This window comes from Agelaius phoeniceus, chromosome 1, assembly GCF_051311805.1.
Source record: "Agelaius phoeniceus isolate bAgePho1 chromosome 1, bAgePho1.hap1, whole genome shotgun sequence".
Classification (NCBI taxonomy): Eukaryota; Metazoa; Chordata; class Aves; order Passeriformes; family Icteridae; genus Agelaius; species Agelaius phoeniceus.
Window position 1 is genome coordinate 109,824,994 of NC_135265.1, and position 20,261 is coordinate 109,845,254.

Genomic DNA, 20,261 nt, shown 5'->3' on the forward strand with positions numbered 1-20,261 from the left:
CCTCATGGAAAATTACAAATATAAAGATGGTTCCATTCTGACACCTCTGAATATATTATAGAAAGACATTCCTGTAGATTTAAATAAGTTCAGAATCTGTTTTCTCATCATGTTGGATCCATTGTTATTGAAGACAACAATGTAGGAGGGTATGAACTATTATTAATTAGAATGGTAAATGTTGCCTTCTATAGTATTCTATGTAATATGAAGTTCATTTTGTTGAAATAGATGCATACAAGATTTTATTCTGTTATATCTTGTCTGAAGTCAATGAATTTCCTTCAGCTAAGAGTTAAGGCTTTGTAAAATAGCTTTCATTAAAAGATATGGTGTTTTGTATTTCGTTCTGTCTTTTAGAGTGTAATGAGATTTCCATTTTGCCTTCCTTGGTCTTTTCTTTTCTCTGACCTGGGTTCTGTTCAGATAAACTTGTTTTCTCTTTTAAATTTAGTAGCAGTCTGGATTTATTACTCCTGCATGTCTGATATTCATTTTCAGTTTTTGCTTATGCATCTTTCTCAGAGCTAAAATATATCTTTATTTCCTTTCAACAAATGGCAATTTTCAGATGACCTGATACTGATCTAAAATCTTTGTTTAGAAATTGTATGTATTGCATCATTAGGGCAAGACATCCAAATATATTTGAAAGCAAAATCAGCTGAGAATATTTTCTAAACATTTTAGCTTTGTGCTTATTTATATATATATATATATGTATGTATATACGTGTATACATATATATATATATATATATATATATATACAAGTGCATACATTTCTTCTTCTCAATATTTTTTTCGTCACTGTGCATTTTGATAGAAAGTTTCCATGACACTTTCCATGATAAATCATTATTTCTATTGGGAAGTGATGGAAAAAAAAACTTGAAAAAATACTATGTAGTTTAATTTTAATATGATCGTAATAATTTTTACATTAATAAAGTAATTCAAATACATGAGAACTCTAAAGTAGTGCTTTGAAACCAAATGCAATATATCTACATAGTATTTATTCTAAAATACAGTGGTTTTTTTCTAAAATTTATACACAATTCACCTGTTTTCTAAATCTTCAGTATACATAGACAGGTATTTGTATGATACAATCTTTCCCTTTATTCTTCCTATTAAATCAAGGCAGGCACTGGGAAAAATGAAAGTAGGGAATGGTCATTATCCAAACAGATATGATCTATTTTTATTTTCTTTAAAATCTGAGTCTATTTGATCTCAGTAAAAACATCTAAACTATTTTGGAATAGAGGCTGCTCAATAAGGTATCATATTGATTTTTATAAAATTAATATAATTAGACAAAAAGATATGTAATAATGTCATTTTATATTAATTCTCTTGTATGATAAATATCAAGGGAAAATATTAAAAGGATTATAGCTAATTGTAAGTTACCTAATCTTCTATTAATATATATGCTCTCTATAAATATACTTAACACATATATTTTTATATAAATACACACCATATATATATAAATTATATAATGGTAAGTTACTTAATAGTAACTTAAACTACTTGAATATATTACAAGTGTGTAAGCCAGAAGTTTTATAATGTTTTGAGAGGATATTTCCTTATCAGTTGAGATAGAAATGAAGTGCTAACACCCTAAAACAAACTTTAAAGTCAATAAATAAAGATTAGAAATAAGTTCTGATTATTAATTACAAAAGAAAATTTAAAACTGGAGAGTTTAACAATTGATGATCGTGCCTTAACTTTTATGGATAATTCATTCTTATTATGAAAAATAAGAAAACCATAATAATAAACCATAATAATTTTGATCATATTATGCGTTGAAAATATCTTAACTAGTACTCTTACAATGTTGAAGAGTGACATATCACAAAACTTTAGCAAAAAATCTTTTCAATTCCAAAGAAGTTACTCTACAGTTACTTCTAAAGAACACTGCACAGAGCAGAGACATAGCAATTTTCATTTTAAAATTATATTCTACATTAACTATTTCACTGAAAGAAATGTAAATGCTCTTCCTTCAGGAGATAAGCTAACACTTAGGTACAGGCCTGAGGGCAGAACGATCATGTGGGGAAAGAACTGTCCCATATGTCCCTATCACTTGCTAATCTCTTTGCATCTTCACTGGAAGCATTTGGCACAGGATCAGGAAGATCTGCTGAGAACCACATCGGACTCCATTGCAAAGAATATGTTTAAGCTTTTATAGCCCTTTTATGATGTTGTTTTCACTCTTCTACCCTCCAATAAAATCTTTGTATAATTGGATGTATCAAAATAACTCCTGTCTTCTACCCTCTTCAGTACTAACTGTCTTTTGCCTTTTAAAGCCAAAGGGATGTCATTGTCATTGTGAGTTAGACCCAGGCAGATGTTGTATACTGTAGTAGTTTCTAGTGCATTAGCATGTAACTCCCAGTACCCTAGAAAGATTTTTAAGGTTATTGAACAATATCAGAATTGGAGCTATTATTAGATTTTATATACTTCTGCAAAAAATAGTGAAGTTTAGAAGCTCAGTTTAAGAAAAAATAGCTCTATATTAGTCTAAATCAGTTCCTAACATGGTATTGCGTTGAGATTTAGACCTTCAAATCACAAATTTCTTACTGATACATTTACTTCTTATTAGGGCTACAGATGAAGAATATTTACATAGATTCAAAAAATTATTTAAGAAATCATGATGAAAAATTCCATGGCATTACTAAATACAAGGGTGGCACTTCTGATTGTGATCCCTGACTGTCAGTTTGCCATGGCTTGGGAAAGAGGACTACATCCCTTTGTCTCTTTTCATTTGCTACAAAGCAACTTGGTCTTTTTTTGGTATTTCTTTGATATTTACTTGCCAGTTCTTCTGGCACAGTATTTTTGTTTTCTGAATAAAAAAATGTAAGGAAAGTTACATTTACTTCTTTATGGAAAGCTGACCTGCAAAGCTTTTAAGTTGAATAAATGAAACTAAATTAACAGGAAATTTGCTGATTTTGACAAATGTTTCCTGAAAAGTATGTGTCATCAAAAAGATTAAAGGAGATAAAGCACAGGGAAGATAAATCATGTAGTAAAGTTAGGAATTGTAAATGGAAGCTAATGGAATTTTGAAATTACAAATTGAGGTTGCCTTTTGATATATGTTTAGTTTTTTCTCTCAATGCAAATTTTAAATTCTGTTCAAGGGAAATAAGACTTAGGACTGTTCCATTTTTAAATTTCAAGTAGAGCACTGATCACACTCATTTGCCTTTTAAAAATCCATTATTTTGATTGTCACATAAAGAATGACATTTAGCCAGAATATCCCTTCCTGCGAATGTTTGGAACACTCTTCCTCCCATCTTTGAAATCCTATAGAATGAGATTAGTGTGATAACAAGCCATCCATACAGTGATTCAGCAGTTCAAGGATTGTCCCTTCCTCTGTCAGAGTCTTTATATCAAAGGTCATGAGATAATTGCATGTACCAGCAGCACGGAGCATTCAGCCTCACTGGTCACAAAATCCTTCCTTGCTTGGGGTTGAATATTAGCAAGCAGACATGGTATTCAGCACTTCTGCAGAGCAGAAACTTTAGTGAAGTGTGGGCATCCATCAAAAATTAATTTAAAAATAAATCTGCTTCCAAAAAAGAAGAAAGGAAAGTGTGATCTTTTGTTGAAAAACTTGAAAAACTTAACTATGGATTCTTAGCTGGACAGCTACAAATTGTTCTCAACAGTTCAAAGCCTTGCTTACTGTTCTTGTTAAAAGGGAAAAGGGTCTCCATTAGGTGCTGAAAAGGTACTGAAATAGATCATTAGGGTTCAGAATAGGGACATTTTTTTTCCTGTATTGGCTCTAAAACTATCATCAAAAAGTGTAGCCAGTAATTTAAGATACTCTGCCTCTTCTCTTTATTAAGGTAGTAGTATTTATTCCAAAAACTCTTTCTTTCATTTTTTGCAAGCTGTTATTATTAAATAATAATAATATTTTCTCATTAAATTTATTCATTGAGTCAAGTGTTTCTCATTAAATTTATTCATTGAGTCAAGTTGTGGAAAGCTCATAACTCTGTAGTTAGACTTCTGTTAAGAGAAATACTATAAGACACAAATAACTGTATTTTAAAATATTGTTAAAGTTAGTATCTGTAGAAGCATGCTCTTTCAACTGGCATTATTAACAAATGAAAATTTTCCACGTGATGAACTTTCCTTAAGAAAAAATTTTTTTATGGAAGGCTTGCTAAAACTGATAATAGCTTTCTGTTGGTGACTTTTTAATAGTCAATGGATACTTAAAATGAATAAAATAAATGTGTGACAGGAAGTGAAAATTTTAAAAGGGCATGTGAATTTGGTTTAAGCTCTTAGGTATTAGTTTCCTCACTTATTTTTGGGTGATAACAATTGCCCCCTTCTGATATGAGTTAGAATTAACCCTCATTTTCTCAGCATGTGTTAGCCCTCAAACCTTTAAGAAAAGCTGTTCTGGCTTCTCCCTTTCTATCTGCACATGTAAAGATGGAATAGCTTTCATCAAAAGTTAGACCACTGTCCAGAAGTGTTCCACTGGAAATGTGGGCTTTCATTTCCACAGATATCTTTATTGCCTTTATAACATCTTAGAAAAAAATGCACTATGCTTTTTTAGGGTGCCCATATTCTTATTTTCTATCCAGGAAGAAAATGTGATCTTCTCACTTTAGGTTGTAATTAGCAAGAGGTCATGTGCAAGAAGAAACATCTATGAGATTAATATTAACCAAGCATCACCTTAAACATTTAGTTTTAAGGAAAGCATAAATAAAACTTCTTCTTATATTGCAACAGAACCAATTCTTTTTCCCTAGATCTGATAAAGTACTCTTTAGCCTGATTGTTGATTTTAACCTGGAGTCTCAACAGATCAGTACTCAAAGCCATGAAAATATCTGCAGAGACTGGTGTCCCCCATATACAGGCAGCAAGGTTCAGTTGCATCTCATCACATGTGCAAGCACAAGTGGAGGACAGGGTGGGAGGTTACTTGTGCAAATCTGGTTCCTGTTCTCTGGAACCAGAAATACGAGTACAGCTGCACTTTGAGTAAAGCTGTCGTCAAAGAGAATGAGCCCAGATTTAATTCAGCTGAGGTTTAAGTAAATATCAAAGATATAATGGTATTAGGAGCATTTATCAAAGATGGCAGGCTATGAGAGGAGCATTTAATATTGTCCTAAAATTAGAACTTGATTTATCAATTCGGTGTGTAGAAGAAGTCAGGAATTTCCCCACTACAGAATTCAAAAACTGTGGTTTTAGCATTTTCTCACCATGTGTAACTTATTCAAGCAACAGAAGGAAGGATTTGTGTCACTGCACTGTCCTGTTTCCACTGTGCAAGAATCATAAAGCGAGTAGGGAGGTCTGGTCGTGTACTGCCTCAGTACAGAGCGACATGTTCAGCTCCCATGCCTACTGTTCAGTTGTCAGTTCCCACAGCTTTTGATCAACCCCCATGTCAAGGCCCAGAACATCTGGTATAATTTGAACAAATGATGAAGTTAAAAATGGGATAGCAGGTTAGTCTTTTCAGATCCTCATTCTTAGATGTGTCTTCGTTTCTGTCACTCCATCACTTTCAGTTTTCTTGCCATCACAGCAAGATGACAGCTCTCTGTGATGGCATTGGCATGTTCATACTTTTTATGACAGTTGTTAACAAAATATAGCCTATTAGAAAAAGATAGCTTAATTTTGCAGACTTTTGGCTTTTTGTCCTGATTTTCATTCCCCTTACCTAAACTCGCGCAGAATTTCCTCTGAAGTTTTGAGCAATGTTAAGGTCACCAGAATGTCTATTAGCCCATCACAGCTGCCAGTATTAGATATTGGCTTTGTTAATTACATTTCAGGCACACAGAGCCACCCCAGCTCAATCAATTTATTAAGCTATTGTGGCACAGTGTGCTCAGTTGCTATGCAGTGCTGTAAGAGAGTGGTTTGCAAGCCCTGGAGGAGAGTCTGCAAGCAAGATGAGAGCAAGGGTCCCAGCGGCTTTGTTCAAGAAATGTCCCTTCAATCAGTGTCACAGAGAGCAGCAGCAGGTGAGTCAATATGCCAAGAGGCTGCCTGGAGAAGCCTGTGACACCATGGCCCTGTCTGTGACTGGAAGTCTTTACAACTGCTTTACACAGTTTCCTTTATCTGTGCACGATGAGCAATTGCAGGCTTCTGCACAAAATTTGAAAGCATTACTTTCCCAAGAGGAACAGACTCTCACTAGGTATCAAATCCCATTATATTAAATTAAACCTAGTCTAATCTGCTTTTCCTCCTCACTTGGCCATTCTAAATTTTTAATTTCATCTAGATTTACCTTTTTATTTTGCACTGAAGATCATTGGTAGAAACCAGGCTTATTAGGATTGTCAATGACGTGAGAGTATGAGGGTTTTTTATCCCATTAATTACTCTTCTTGGTTTGGTCTGTTCAGGGAGGGGACTTGGAGCCATTGCAGCATGATGGGTATTAATTATTTTAATTGTTTAATCTTAGACAAGTTATAATACTGTTATTAAATATTAGAACAATATTATAGAGAGAGCTAATGTGAAAAGTAACATTGAATTTGAAGTTTTTCTTATTCTTTTGTATTCGAGTCAGGAGAAAGCAGATTAAATTTCTACAGTTATTGTGTGGCTGTTGGTTTTATCTTGGTTTGGGGTTTGGGGATTTTTTTTAGGGGGGACGTGGTCTTTTTGGTCGGTTGGGTTAGTAATCTTTATTCTTTTTTTCCCTTAAATGAATAAGATGAATTATAGTTATACCTGTAAATGGCTTCAAGAAGATTTGCTAACCTGTTATTTCAGAACTCCCATCACTCTGCTGTTAGGGTTTTTTCTCCTATTTTTTCAAATGAATTTAATAACCATGAAGAAAAGCAAACTAATTGAAATTATTCCCTACAACATTACCTAAATTTAGAGAATGCAATTAACCATGGCATACACATCAACACACTTAATTCTGTAAAACACTTATCTTAGGCAGAAATATTGCCATTACTAATTATAAAAACATAATCTGCAAGAAATAACTAATACGAATAAAATGAACAAGCAAATTGTATTAAAAGTTGAAGGAATGCTGCAGAGCAGAATTAGAGGTAGGACAAAAGGGGATTCTAGCCTTAAAAAACATGCTCAATGATGCTTCCATTTTATTTTGTATGGCATGAGTTGGTCTGTAGTTGATTCAATACAATCTGCTTATCAGAAAATATTAGAAATTTACAATTCTGCCTCCTCTACTGTAAAGAATAATTTTTTTTTGGAATTTCACATAATGGAATACATTTATCTCATATTTAAGTAAACTTTAAATCTGATACCATATGTGAAATATGTTGCTGCTCAGGTTCAGGATTTCAACTTCTTTTCATACATTTGAATTTTTGTTCATATAGACTAGAGCATTCAGCTGCAGTCCAAGTAACACCAATTCCAAGCTTTTGTCTTTGCCATTTGCCTGAAGTGTAAAGACAGAGATGGCCACCTCTCCTCTCTCTCTTGCTAGTTTCATTTAAAAGCTCCAGAAAATCATCAGACTTTCCCAATGAAGGTACAGAGAACTATTTCTACAGAGTACATTACTCTTGCCATACATAACATTCTTCTGACTTCTTCTGACCAAGCCTCTGGACTGGATTTTCTTCTCCATGTGATGTTTCCTCAGCTCCCTGCATCTACACAAACTTCATCTTACCATTTTAACTTATGAACTCTTGGGAACAAATGGGCAAATTTTACAAAACCTGATAAAATGGACAATCATCAGGATCTAAGAAAAACTTGTTTGCTCCCATTCATCTTATATTTCGTACCAAACTGCTGATGCATCAGTTTGAAGTGGTTCCATTCTTAGACATTAATGAATTTGTTGCACTTTACAGGGCATATATTCAGAAAATTTCAGAGGAAAAAGAAGTACATTCATTTAGAAAACACTGACACTCTATTGTGTTACCAGTATCAGCATCTTTCACTGCCTTTTTTTTTTTTTTTGTAACCTTACACCCAAAATTTTTTTCTCAAGCCTTTTTTAGAGCCCTGGGTTCTCCACCTCCTGTATATACAAATACTCTATATCTTGTTGAGCTTCATCTACTTCCTCAATTTTTGTTATTTTCATCAATGTAGAATATCCTACAACACTTTCACTTACAAATTAATTTTGGAAATAAGTATATAATTGTAATTGAAAATCTACATAATTCCTTTATTGTTTAAATGTTTTTTTAATTTTATTTTTTATTTATTTCTCTGACTTGTGAAACTTATTTTGCAGGTACAGAATGGGAGACTAACATTGGCAACTGGAAATCATAGAAAAAAGAAATACTAAAACGAAAGGTGCTTTGCTAGCATCCTCTGCCAACCTGCTGTGTTAGGATAAATATCGTGTGAAAGTTTTATGCTCTATATTCATGCAATAAAGTACAGTGCCTTAACACCAATGTAAAGAGAGGCATTATGATTGGGTCTTGGTCCTGGTACTTTCTATGTTTTGAGTGATAAAATTTTATCTTCTACAATGCACAGCACTAAAATGTTAGAAGTACTTTGGGTAGTGTTAATTGCGGTACTTTAGAGTGCTGACATTTAATGTATTTATTTCTGGTTTCATAGTTGTCATTATGTGGAGGAGACAAACTGTTCTTTCTAGCAATCATGACTTGAGTGTCTTAAATGTTTTGTTTGCCAAAAAATTTGACATTTTTCTGATATTTTGCTTCTATAAGTGTGGGGAGAATCAAGACCAAGTGTAAAAAATTTTTGTTTATAAATTTATTTAAATACAATACCTTTAATCTCAAAAAATATTTTAAGACATCAAACGCTACCAAAAGAAATAGGAGTTGAGGGAGATGCTTCTACTTGTTTAGATATCAGCTGCACTTGAAAGTTTCCCCTTCCTCCTTTAAGAGAAGTACTTGGTTTTGCTGCTACTTTGATTATAACAAGAGGCAGATATGATATTTAAATCCTGTTGTTTGGATATTTATATCTGCTTATAAACTTAGAACAGTCCTTATAACTACAGGGTCAGGATGCCTGCTAAATTTCCTGATGCTGAGATGCATTGGTCTGTTCTATTATGGCAAGAACCATGAAACATTGCTGTAAATTATTTTTACTGACAAAGCACAAGTTGCAGCACTCACACTGTAAAAGTGAATTCTTTCAGCCTGTGAATGTCAGTGGCTATTTTCAAGGACACAAACTATCTTCTGGGAAATCTGAGTAATTTATATGACATATTAAATTGTGATGTGGGTTCAGTTAGGTGCTGCTTATTCAAGAAGAAATCTGAAGAAATATTAGCATATCTGTGAGACTATGAGAATAGTAAGTTATATAGTTACTATAGTTCACATAAGAAATAAGAAATATTGTAATATAGTTGATGGCCAGGACTAAAATCAGATAATATGTGAAAGGCACTGTAATCTAGTTTAAACAGTGCCTTAATTTGGCACTTGAGCATTACCTTCCAAATACACTGGGAAACCCTACTGGTTGTTTACTTATCAGCTGGGAGCTCCTAGCCTCAGTAGAGACATTAATCCCTCCTTGCCTAAGCATCCTGTGTTTGCCTGCTTTTAACACCTGAAAAGGCAGGCAGTTTTTTTTCCTCCTAGCTAAAACCCAAATTAAGCTATAAACTGCATTTTCCACGTTTTTGTTGTTGTTGTTGAAAACATCCTTTTATTCTCCATTTTTAATTTTGTCTTTTCTCATTTTCTCATACCAGAGGTACTTAATTTCTGTTACATCAATTGTCTTCATCTTAGGGTCTTGTAAGTTCTTTTGTTTTGTTGCTCACTTATTTTTTTTATTTTTTTTTGGGGGGGGAGGTGGGGTGGGAGGGAGATTTTTTTTTTTTCCAAATAAATTTCACTGCAAGTTATTGCTGCACGGTAGAAAAATAAGTAGGGATACTGTCAAGTTGCCACTGGTGACAGGATATGAATCTTTGACTTCACTTGATATGTAATTGCTTGCTACAGGAATGGGAAACATCATTAGTTTTCTCTAGTTAAGTCTTTAAATGAAAAACTTACAATACTATTTTTTTTTCAAAATCTGAACATTGCTACAACAGAGTTCAAGTTGAATGTATTCCAAGATCTCTGATCGTAGCTGAAGGTCTGAGCCATGGATCTTTGTAACAGCCTTTATTTTCTTTATCTCATTATAGTTTTCCATTTATGAGATATGGGTGTCTATTCACTGAATCTGTGAATCCTTATTACAAGAAGGATTCTTTCATTTTCCTGCTGTGTAACATAATATTACTACTTCAAGATCTCAGTCCACTCCTCTGAGATTGCTTTGTAGACTCTGTGTGTGCAGACTCAAGGTACAGATATATAATCTGTTCCTTGTGTTTGCTGGGCAAAAGAAAACAGTAATTGATGTAAACAGCCTCTGTTTACCCTTTGCTCTTTGTTGCTTGCAGTCCTGAAAGAGAAGAGCAGTGCATGGAGGTGAAGCACTGCAGTACAGAGGAATAGTCAATCTGCCCCTTTAAATAAACTTACTTCTGCCAATACATAAACTCAGAGAGCTGGAAGGGACCTTGAGGTCATCTACTGCACTCCCCTGCTTCATGGTTGCACCTCCTACTGCAAGGAGATACTCTAAGGAGATGCCTCATTTATCTTGTTCCTAAATACCTCCTGGTGACAGAGTGCACATAGACCTCTAACACTGCTCCTAACCTTCACAGTTTCTCACTAATTTCTAACCTGAAGATCCCAAGTGGAAATTAAGGTCCTTGCAAATTCTCCCATTCACCTGGATTGCAGGCAACAGGTTGTCCTTACACATTTTTCCCTTATGAAAAATAAATATTTAAAATTGCATTTAAATGGGAGTGTCTAGGACGAAAAGCACAGCAAATTCCCAAAAAGTAAAGCTGCTCACAAGAGTTTACTTTAAAAGGGCAACTTCTTTCACAATTTCTTTTGTATGATATTTCTTCTAATGAAGTTCTGTGAAGCAACCCAAAAGGAGAAAGTGCAAGTAATTATTTTTGTATCACAGTAATGGTAACTGTGATACAAATTTAGGTGTCCTATGTCCCAAAACAGTCCCATGTTTAATAAGCACTTGGAGAGAGATTCCTCCAATATGTTTAACTGAAAACCGCCTTGATTTTTCATTTGCTAATGTACTTGCTGCATGTAGCATTAAGAATGTTAGAAAGTTGTCTATGACTAACACATTGTACCTTGACCAAGAAATCAACAGCTAATGGAAAATTTATTATATTCAACCAAACAGATGGCTTCCTGGAGCCAATGGTGACATAAAGGTCTCAGTCATGTTATCTTTAAATATCATGTGTCCTAGAGTCTCTTAATTCCTTACAGTAATTAATAAGATGAGATCCTGATTACACATAATGACTAGTAAAATGAATGTGGATAGTATTACTTTAGTCAAGTTTATATCTAGAGAGCTTCTATTTTCTTGCTCTACTTAGCTTTTGGGTCTGTTTTTTTTCTGTTGAACATTTGGGCAGAGTTTCAGAGGACACTGCAAAAGATTAGATTGTAAAATACTGAATATGTGCCAAATACATGAATATTTTTAGCAATATTAAATATATTAAATATCTGTGCTCATTACAAATTACAGTATGGTGTATTTCCAAGAAAGAATAACAAAGTAGAGAAGAAAAGACCCAAATAAATTCCTTTTTGTTGAGCACCAGATGTAGCTAGCCAGAGAAGGAGCTGGTGTGCTTTTCAGTTGTTACAAAGGCTGCAATGAAACAATGCTGGTTTTGGTATAACAAAATATAATAAGTGAAGTACTTGGGAACTGGCTAGCTCATTATACAATTCAAATTTAATTACATGTTGCAGCCCAAACTTAAAAAGCACAAAATAATCTTGAATTATTTGACAGATTTAAGAATGCAGGTTTTTGAGATGTTTCTGAGCACCTAAAGAAGGCAGCCCCACAGATACCTTTATAAGAGCGCTTTTATCCTCAGGCAATTGGAGTTGTAAATCAGAGCATGTCCAAGCTATAAACTATTTAATGAAAGATCCAAATTTACTTCATCTCTTAGGATAAGCCCAGTTTTGAGGACTTTGGGCACTATATTCAGAGATAGTTCTCAGCTCTTGCAATACCAACCTTTCTAATATTTCAAGAAAATCTATATGTTTATAGAACCAAATATAATTTGAGCATGTTCCAGGGTGGCAGAACCCTCATATGGCAGTTAAACAATATTTCATAGAGCATGAGAAGATTATTATCAGTTACCCAAGATCAGGAAAGGAAAACTCTAATCGTAGAGTGGCAATAGGCTGGTAAAATATGCATTGCAAGCATGTTAGCTTGCCATAGAGTTTCTGCCCCATTCCCTTTGTTTCCTCATGTAATACCTTTTTACTTGCCTGATACAATGTTTTTTATTATATTTTATTTCAAGTAAAACTGCCTTCAGTGAATTCACAGGGCAAAGACAGCAAATTTTACATTCAAATGTTAGACTTCAAAATTGCAAAGTAATTGCAGGTGACGCTGATTCTTATGCATGCTTTCAGAACAATTCCTGTTCAAAATTTAGGACATTGATATATATTAATTTGCTAATATCAAAATTAATTTTTGCTTCTTCGTGCAGGGAAGGAGGGGGATTTTTTTCCATGATATATATTTTAAATCTATTTAGGTTTTATCACATTTCCTTTGTTATACACTTAAGTTTTAAAAACCCGAAGAATTTTGGACACAAAGTAATACTTTTTATTCATCACTGAGAAAGAAACAACTCTCAACAGTCTTCATCAGTAATGATTCCATTGAAAATTGTTTTATAAACCTGGCAATAACCTGTTCTCACCACAGATCTACTTAATTGCTTCTGCATTTATAATAGACACAACAGATGATTAATGCTTGGTGCACTGAGCAGCAATCTTTGGGAATTACTTAAATAACTTTTGTATAATACCTAAGGCCATAATTATAAAGGTTTATGTAACTTGGAAATGATGCAAATCATGTTTTCTGCAAATATTTGACAAAACACCAGCAGAACAAACTGTGTTTCTGAACAACTATAAACTGCTCTTCATTTATTTGGGGCATTCCATAACTTAAGCTAATTATGGTTGTTAGCTGTAGATAAACACATTACTAAAATACCCTTTAGTGCCTTCAAAAGAAGAAATACGAAAGTTCTACAGTTATTAAATTGCTCATGAAATAAAGATTGAGAAAATATGTCTCTTTCAAAACTTGGAACAGAAGAGATGCCCCCAGCATCTGGAAATTTTCATTTCCAAACTTCTATTTTTAGCAAGAAAATTATTTGTTTATAGCCATAAAAATTATTATGAATCCATATTGACACCTTGAAGATAACTTGGTCAAATGCAGTGAGCATGTTTTTGTACTTATTCATCTTGGAATATATTAGTCCTATTAGATAACTTATAATTAGGCACCAGGTACTGTTTCCATTTGAAGCTCTTGTAGTAGTTCTGTATTTTATGAAGGGGTTGTATCTAACAATATAGTTTTTAGATGTAAAAAAATCAAAAATAGATGGGAGTTGACACCTATAAAATATTTGTCTTGCCAAAACTATTTAACATCATATTTCTTTTTAATTACTTTAGATGGAAAAAATGCTTCTAGAGCAATCTACCCTAACCATTGAACTCCTCAGCTCAAATAGAGGGGTTTCAAACTTAAAGAGGGAAAATTTAGGTTAGATATATGGAAGAAATTATTTATTTTCAAGGTGGAAGAGATTGCCCAGAGAAGCTGTGTATATCCCTTCCCTGACAGTGTTCAAGGCAAGGTTAGGACTGTTGTTGAACAACCTGGTCTAGTGAGAGGTGAATATAGATAAGACAATATGAGAATATTTATTTTTTATATCAGATACTTGAATTCCTTTGCCAATAAACATTTTTGTCTATGGAACTGCAGAATCTATTGCACCATGCAGAGATGTGCCATATGTGTCTAAATGGCTTATAGATCATTTGCAGTGTTTAAGGAATTAGATGTCAAGAGCTCGGTCAAAAGGAATGTCTTCTGTACATAATAACAAGAAAAGGGCAACCATTTTGCTTCTGACAATGACAAGAAACATGAAGCAGTCCACTGAGGAGCAAGGAGCCAGGACCAATATGCCCCACTGCACTTTTTCTCATTCTCTTTTTCTTTTTATTTCCTTCCCTTTTCATTTTTATTTAAATTTTCTTTCATTTACCACCCTTCAGGTTTCATTTCCTTTTTTTTGTTTGTTTCTTCGAATAATATGTTTAGCTATCAAAACTTTTCAAACCTCTAATCTTCTGCATTAAATAAGATTGGGTGTGAGCCCTTCACTAAAGCGTTAAACTTGATTATTCTCGTGGGTCCCTCCCAACTAAGAGTATTCTGTGATTCTCTGGTAATTTTAGCCATATTAGTTAATCTAATATGTATAAAAGAATCCCTCTTTACATAAACTAGGTATAATCATGAGATTAGTATTAAGATTACTTTTGTTAAACAAAGAGTCAGAAACAATGAGTAGTCTGCTACTTATGGCCTCTCTGAGAAGTACAGGTTATTTGCATTCTTCAGAAGTTTCTAAAAAACATTGCTACAGCCAGGAATACTCTAAAATTTTCATCTCAAGTGTCAATGTTTCTTTGAGCAGCATTGTTCTCCAGTTTTTGTTGTTTAGAATCTCCTTCTCATTTGCTTGACAATGAAACTGGACAGTAGTATTGAAGCTTTGAGGGACAGAGGGGCTGAGCTAACTCTTACTGGAGCTCATATCTAATCCAACCCCATGCTGCATGGATTCTGTGCTGGTGCACTAAGGAGGGCAGGCAGAGGGACAAAGGTATGCTGTGCAGAACTAAGAGGACCCTTACAGGGGAAAACTGTATCTGAAGTGTCTTATTTATTTGTTTTGTTTGTGTTTTCTAACAAAATAAACATACTGATGTATTAGGTAGCTCATTCATTTATTCAAATGTCAGATAAAAGCTTGATCTGAATATCTGTGTATATTTATGCCCTGTGGAATAGAATTCATATATGTGTATCATGCACAAACATGTCTAATTATTGCTTCAGTTTAAGCTGAAATAAAACTTTGGCCACGGACCTTTTCTTGGGCAATATAGAATCAGTTATGATATCACGTTAGATTTTTAAGCCAATATCTACATGTTAGTGCTGGTTTTGACCTTTTTTAATGCACTTCAACAAATTAAAATACATGTTATCTTAGGTCTACCAAGTGTCAAGTAGGAGACACTGATCAGCATTTTCTTAAGCAACTGAAAGCTTTGCCTGAATTCATTCCTTTGATAGATTAGAATAAACTGCTGCTGTGAAGCTATGAAAATTGCATATATAGAATACACCGTTCAAAAAACAACCAGAAACAACCCCGAAAAATAAATTCAAATATTTGTAAATGTTTTCCGGCAAGGATTTCTGAGTTAGAATTCTTCAGGACAGATATGATTCATATTTGTAAAACTAAATAAATCAATACAATTTTTCTCTATACAATTACTTAATTAACCAAGAGCATCTACCTCTCTAGGGATGCCATGTGTTGAAGACTAGAAAACCTGCACAGGAGATGGACTGAGAAAGAGAAGGCAGGTAAGCGATCACTGTATATAATTTCTAGTTCTACTCTCCATTCAAATCCCTTTCAAACAATTCATTTAGGAAATCTGACTCCTTCTGTCTGTAGTTGAACTGGTTTACTTCAGTGAGTCAGGCTACATGAGCTCGCTACACAGAATATGAGCTATCTGTTAGATTACTGAACCATGACCAATATCAGTAAATAAAAATAGCCAGCAATTAACTTCTCCTCTTAAGTCATTAAAGACTTCAGATAATGGCCTGGAAAATTTGATGGCTTAAAATGTTGACAACAACAACAACAGCCAAAAAAAACAAAACCCAAACAAAAAACACAACAACAACAACCAAAAAAAAAACCAAACAAAACCAAAACCGAACCAAACCAAACCAAACTAAAAAACACCACAAAAAATTCTATATTAATGTGATAGTAATTTTCAACGGGCAAATTTCTTAACATTTTCCTTGGATCTATTGAGTGTTTAGAGTTTCTGAAATACTTCAGTGCACCTTTCTTGCTTTGACTTTCAAGTGTCACTGCTGTGCAGTAATACCATCTCTCACGTTGTCAGAATACTGTTATTCATCTGCTTGGCTGATAATGACACATGCTGTTGGATAAGATGCTACTTGGAACATACCTGTGTCTGTCTGACTCCACTCCACTCTGTTCAGGAGATTATGTTAATTTTTTAATGAAGCCAAACCAGTTGGCTGCCCTGTGGATGTTTGGAAAGGTGGCACAGAATGAACAAAGGTACTTGTGTTGCATGTCCAGGATCAGTGGGAAGTGGTTTCATGACAATGTCTAGACCCAGATGCCATTTTAAGTATTGGTAAGAAAAAATTTTGGGAATGAGAGCTAGACAGAATGGAAAGGAAAATGAAAGGTATAAAACAGAAGGATCAGATGTTGAAATACAGCATGGTTTTGGTAAATATTTTGGAAGATTTGAGTACAGTATAAAAATGAAACTATGTTAATAAGACATCAGAACTTACATAAATGTGGAGTGCCCCTGTTCCTAAGAGGCAGGAATTTGATCTTACCCTTCTTGTGTTGCTAATAACTCCTCCCTTGACCCAAATCCTGAACTCCATTTTGTGATACCTTATAAAACCCCATGACCCTGCCTTTGCCTGGTCTTTCGTCTCCATCCCACCCCTCCTCCCTGGGGGTAATAAATGGATTATTGAGCTTTCTGAAATGAAGACTCGTCTTGTTTTTTCCAATGCCTGGCACGGGCAGCTGCATTCTCCCTGGACACGACAAACCCAGTTGCAGTTCACTGCAACACATACATAAATATATAATTTAATGTGGGACCTGAGCATAAGAAAAATTCCATGGAACACAGGGTGGAGATTATGTTAGTCTGGCTGTTTTGGAGTTAACTTTCTTCACAGTAGTCCATATGGTGCTGTGTTTCGTGTCTGTGGCTAAAACAGCACTGATAAGACAGCAGTGTTATGGCTATTGTCAAACAATGCTTGCACAGTGTAAAGACCTTCTCTCTTCCACATTCTGCCATATTCCCCTCCTCCCCAGTGAGAAGGCCAGCACAGGAGGCTTGAAGATAACATAACTAGGATAGTTGACCCAAATTGACCACAGGGGTATTCCATACCATAATACATCATGCTCAGCAAAAAAATCTCAGAAAGAGGAGGACAAGGAAAGAAATGAAAAAACAGCAGAGAGAACTCCAAGGACAAAGAAGGAGAAGGAAGATGGCAAAATAGATGTTCACAGTGGTATAAGAGAGACCCACAATGGAGCAGACTTTAACTGAAGGATTATAGCCCATGAAGAGCTCTTACTCAAGGAGAGAAAAAGTGTCAGAATGAAGAAGCAGAAATGGGAAGCTGTTATGTACTGACCACAAGCCCCAGCCTCACCATTGTGTCTTATGGATCAGTTGGACAGGGCATCTACATGTGGACATCTGGATGTGAGACATAAAAACTCAGCTCCTGATCGATGGGAGGACTTGCCCACTTATGCAGGTTATCTATGAAACATGCACCATAGATCAGCAAAAAAAGTATATCTGGATGGTGTGTGGAATCAGTATAAGTGGGTCTGGCAGATCAATTGCACTGGACCACTGCCACAATCTAGCAATTCAATCACTGTATGCTTACTGTGATGGAGGAAAATGCCAAGTGGCTGAAACCAAGCCTTGCAATCCATTCCAGTGTCCAAAACATCATTTTGCATAAGTCCTGTGGCAACATGGCACAGGAATGGGACTCCTCTCTGAAATAACCCCTGAGATACCTGGGCCAGTAAATGCAGCATTGAGTGTATCACCCTATCTCCCACCAGGCCCAGAAAGATTGTAAGTAATGATGGAAACTGGGAAATACAAACCCTAGGGTGCACATTTAGCAGAGCCTCTTGTCTGGTCAGTATAAGAGTATCAGAGAAACCTGGCCCTGGTCAAACAAAGCTCCTATCCTCCTACTCATATGATTTTTATCATTAACAGGTCATAAATACATACTTAAAGTGTTGGAAATCAGGAGTGAAGATCATCTTTATTGTCATGATTATATTATGATGAGAGGGTTTCAAGGGCCATGGCAATGTTAATACTATGGTCAAACCTGTGTCATGTCTTACTATAGTTCATCTTCAATAAGTGACTCTTCTACACTGCTATGGGACACAGTCATTAAAGATTTTAAACCCTATTTTCCTGAATTCCCTTGTTTATCTTAATTCTCAAGTGATTTTGGATTTTACTTTCCTTGTTTCTCTTTTCTGTATAAAGAACAAAATTAGAACAAATTGCAAAATGTTCCTTTAGTGCAGAATTTATAAAAATATTCCACTAAGTGATCATTTAGGCCAGTGCTGCCTTATATGTAGAATGTAAATGAAGAGTACCTCTAAAAGGAAATATAAAAGAAACTATTTTTCCTCCTAAAAATCATCTACAAAGCAAGAATGGGGGCACTATACTTTAACTGTTTAATGAGCTGTTAATGAGAATTCAAATATACTACTCCCAACTTTGAATACAGAATTTTATTATACATTTGCATTAAACAGCTCTGACTCCTCTGAAATTGTATCTGACACATATAAATATACTTCAGTATTATTGAATTCTAAAACAAAATAATGGTTCTATAGTTAGAACATATTTATAGAAAAATATAAATTCACTTTTTTAATGGCATAGCAGAATATTTTCATAAGATGTATGCATTTATGCATATATGTATATTATATTATGTACACACATCTATCTTAATTATAAGACATTGCTTTTTTTTTACTAGTTACTTGTTACTAAGCACAATAGTATATGCTTATGATAGTATATGTAAATCGATACAGTGGAAATAACTTATTTTCATGGCTCCATCAGGACTGGCATTCATATAATTTTGCCTAGTATTCTTCAAACAGTGTTCTTACAGAAATCAATGATCATAAATAAGTACATGGCTATATAGTGGTTAAATATCTTTCCTTAGATCAGTCTTTCATGTATTTTGTCCATAGATATTTTAAATATCTAATCAAGATAGTGACAAGCCTTGATGGTTGTTATGCCAGGTCCAGTTTACATAAAGCAAAAGTAACCCAGGCACAGCTTCACCCCTGATGAGCCTTACTCAGTGCTTATAAGCACTTACCTCCTTAGCAAAAAGGCAGTGATCAAAATGTAGATCACTCAATAAACTTTTTGATGTATATTTAATTAGATATTTGATCTGAGTAATGGTTATGGAAGTGTCTTGTTTGCTTGTTTATTTCAACTTGTTTCAACTGCCTTACAGGGAACTTCCACTTGCTGGATGATAATTTGGAACACCATACAGCTGGCACAAATAGGTCCAGGAGAATCCTAAAACACCTGGATGGTAACATCATGGTGTAGGTCTTAGTGGTACTGGAGAAGATGCCCTTCTTGATTGGTTGCTTATTGAAAGAGGGTGTCTGAGGGGTGAAGTGGTGATTGGTGCCACCTTGACCACAGTGACCACAGAACAACTCAGTTCTAATCAAATCTGACTGGACGAAAGGTGCAAGCAAACCTTCAGCCCTGGACACGAGAAGAGCGCACTTGAGGCTCTCAGGGATCTAGGTAGGTAAGGTCTCCTGGGAGAATGTTTCTGAGGGTGCTCGGGTCTATCAGTGCTGGTCACTTTTTGAGCACCATAGCCTAAGAGATCAGGAGCAGGCAATTCCAAAATGTCAGAAATCAAGCAGATGAGGCACAGGGGCAGCCATGGAGCTGTTCTGTGCAGGGAGGGGAACTGGACCTCAGTGATCCTTCTGTGTCCATTCCAACACAGGATATCTTTTCTAGCTTTACAGACAATGAGGTTTATAAGGCCAAAATCTTGTCAGCTCAAGCTAACTTGTGTATTTTGATGTCTTTGGTCATATATTCATGTTAGATTTCCAAGTAAAAATTAAGACATAAATAACACTAAAATATAATTTAGAGAGGTAAGAATGGTCAGTTCTAAAGCTTTTCAATTCCAGCAGAATTCTCCCTTGTTCAGGCTACTAAAGAAATCTATTTGTCTTGGATGCTACATAAGAATAGATTATGT

At 34.8% G+C, this 20,261-nt stretch overlaps 1 long non-coding RNA gene across 1 annotated transcript; it reads left to right on the forward strand.

The window, feature by feature from the left end:
- The first annotated feature begins 5,962 nt into the window (after positions 1–5,962).
- On the forward strand, positions 5,963–19,879 carry LOC143696012 (uncharacterized). The gene is made up of 3 exons (XR_013185486.1): positions 5,963–6,085; positions 15,631–15,692; positions 19,479–19,879. It is a non-coding gene; the product is annotated as an uncharacterized LOC143696012 (long non-coding RNA).
- Positions 19,880–20,261: the final 382 nt, after the last annotated feature.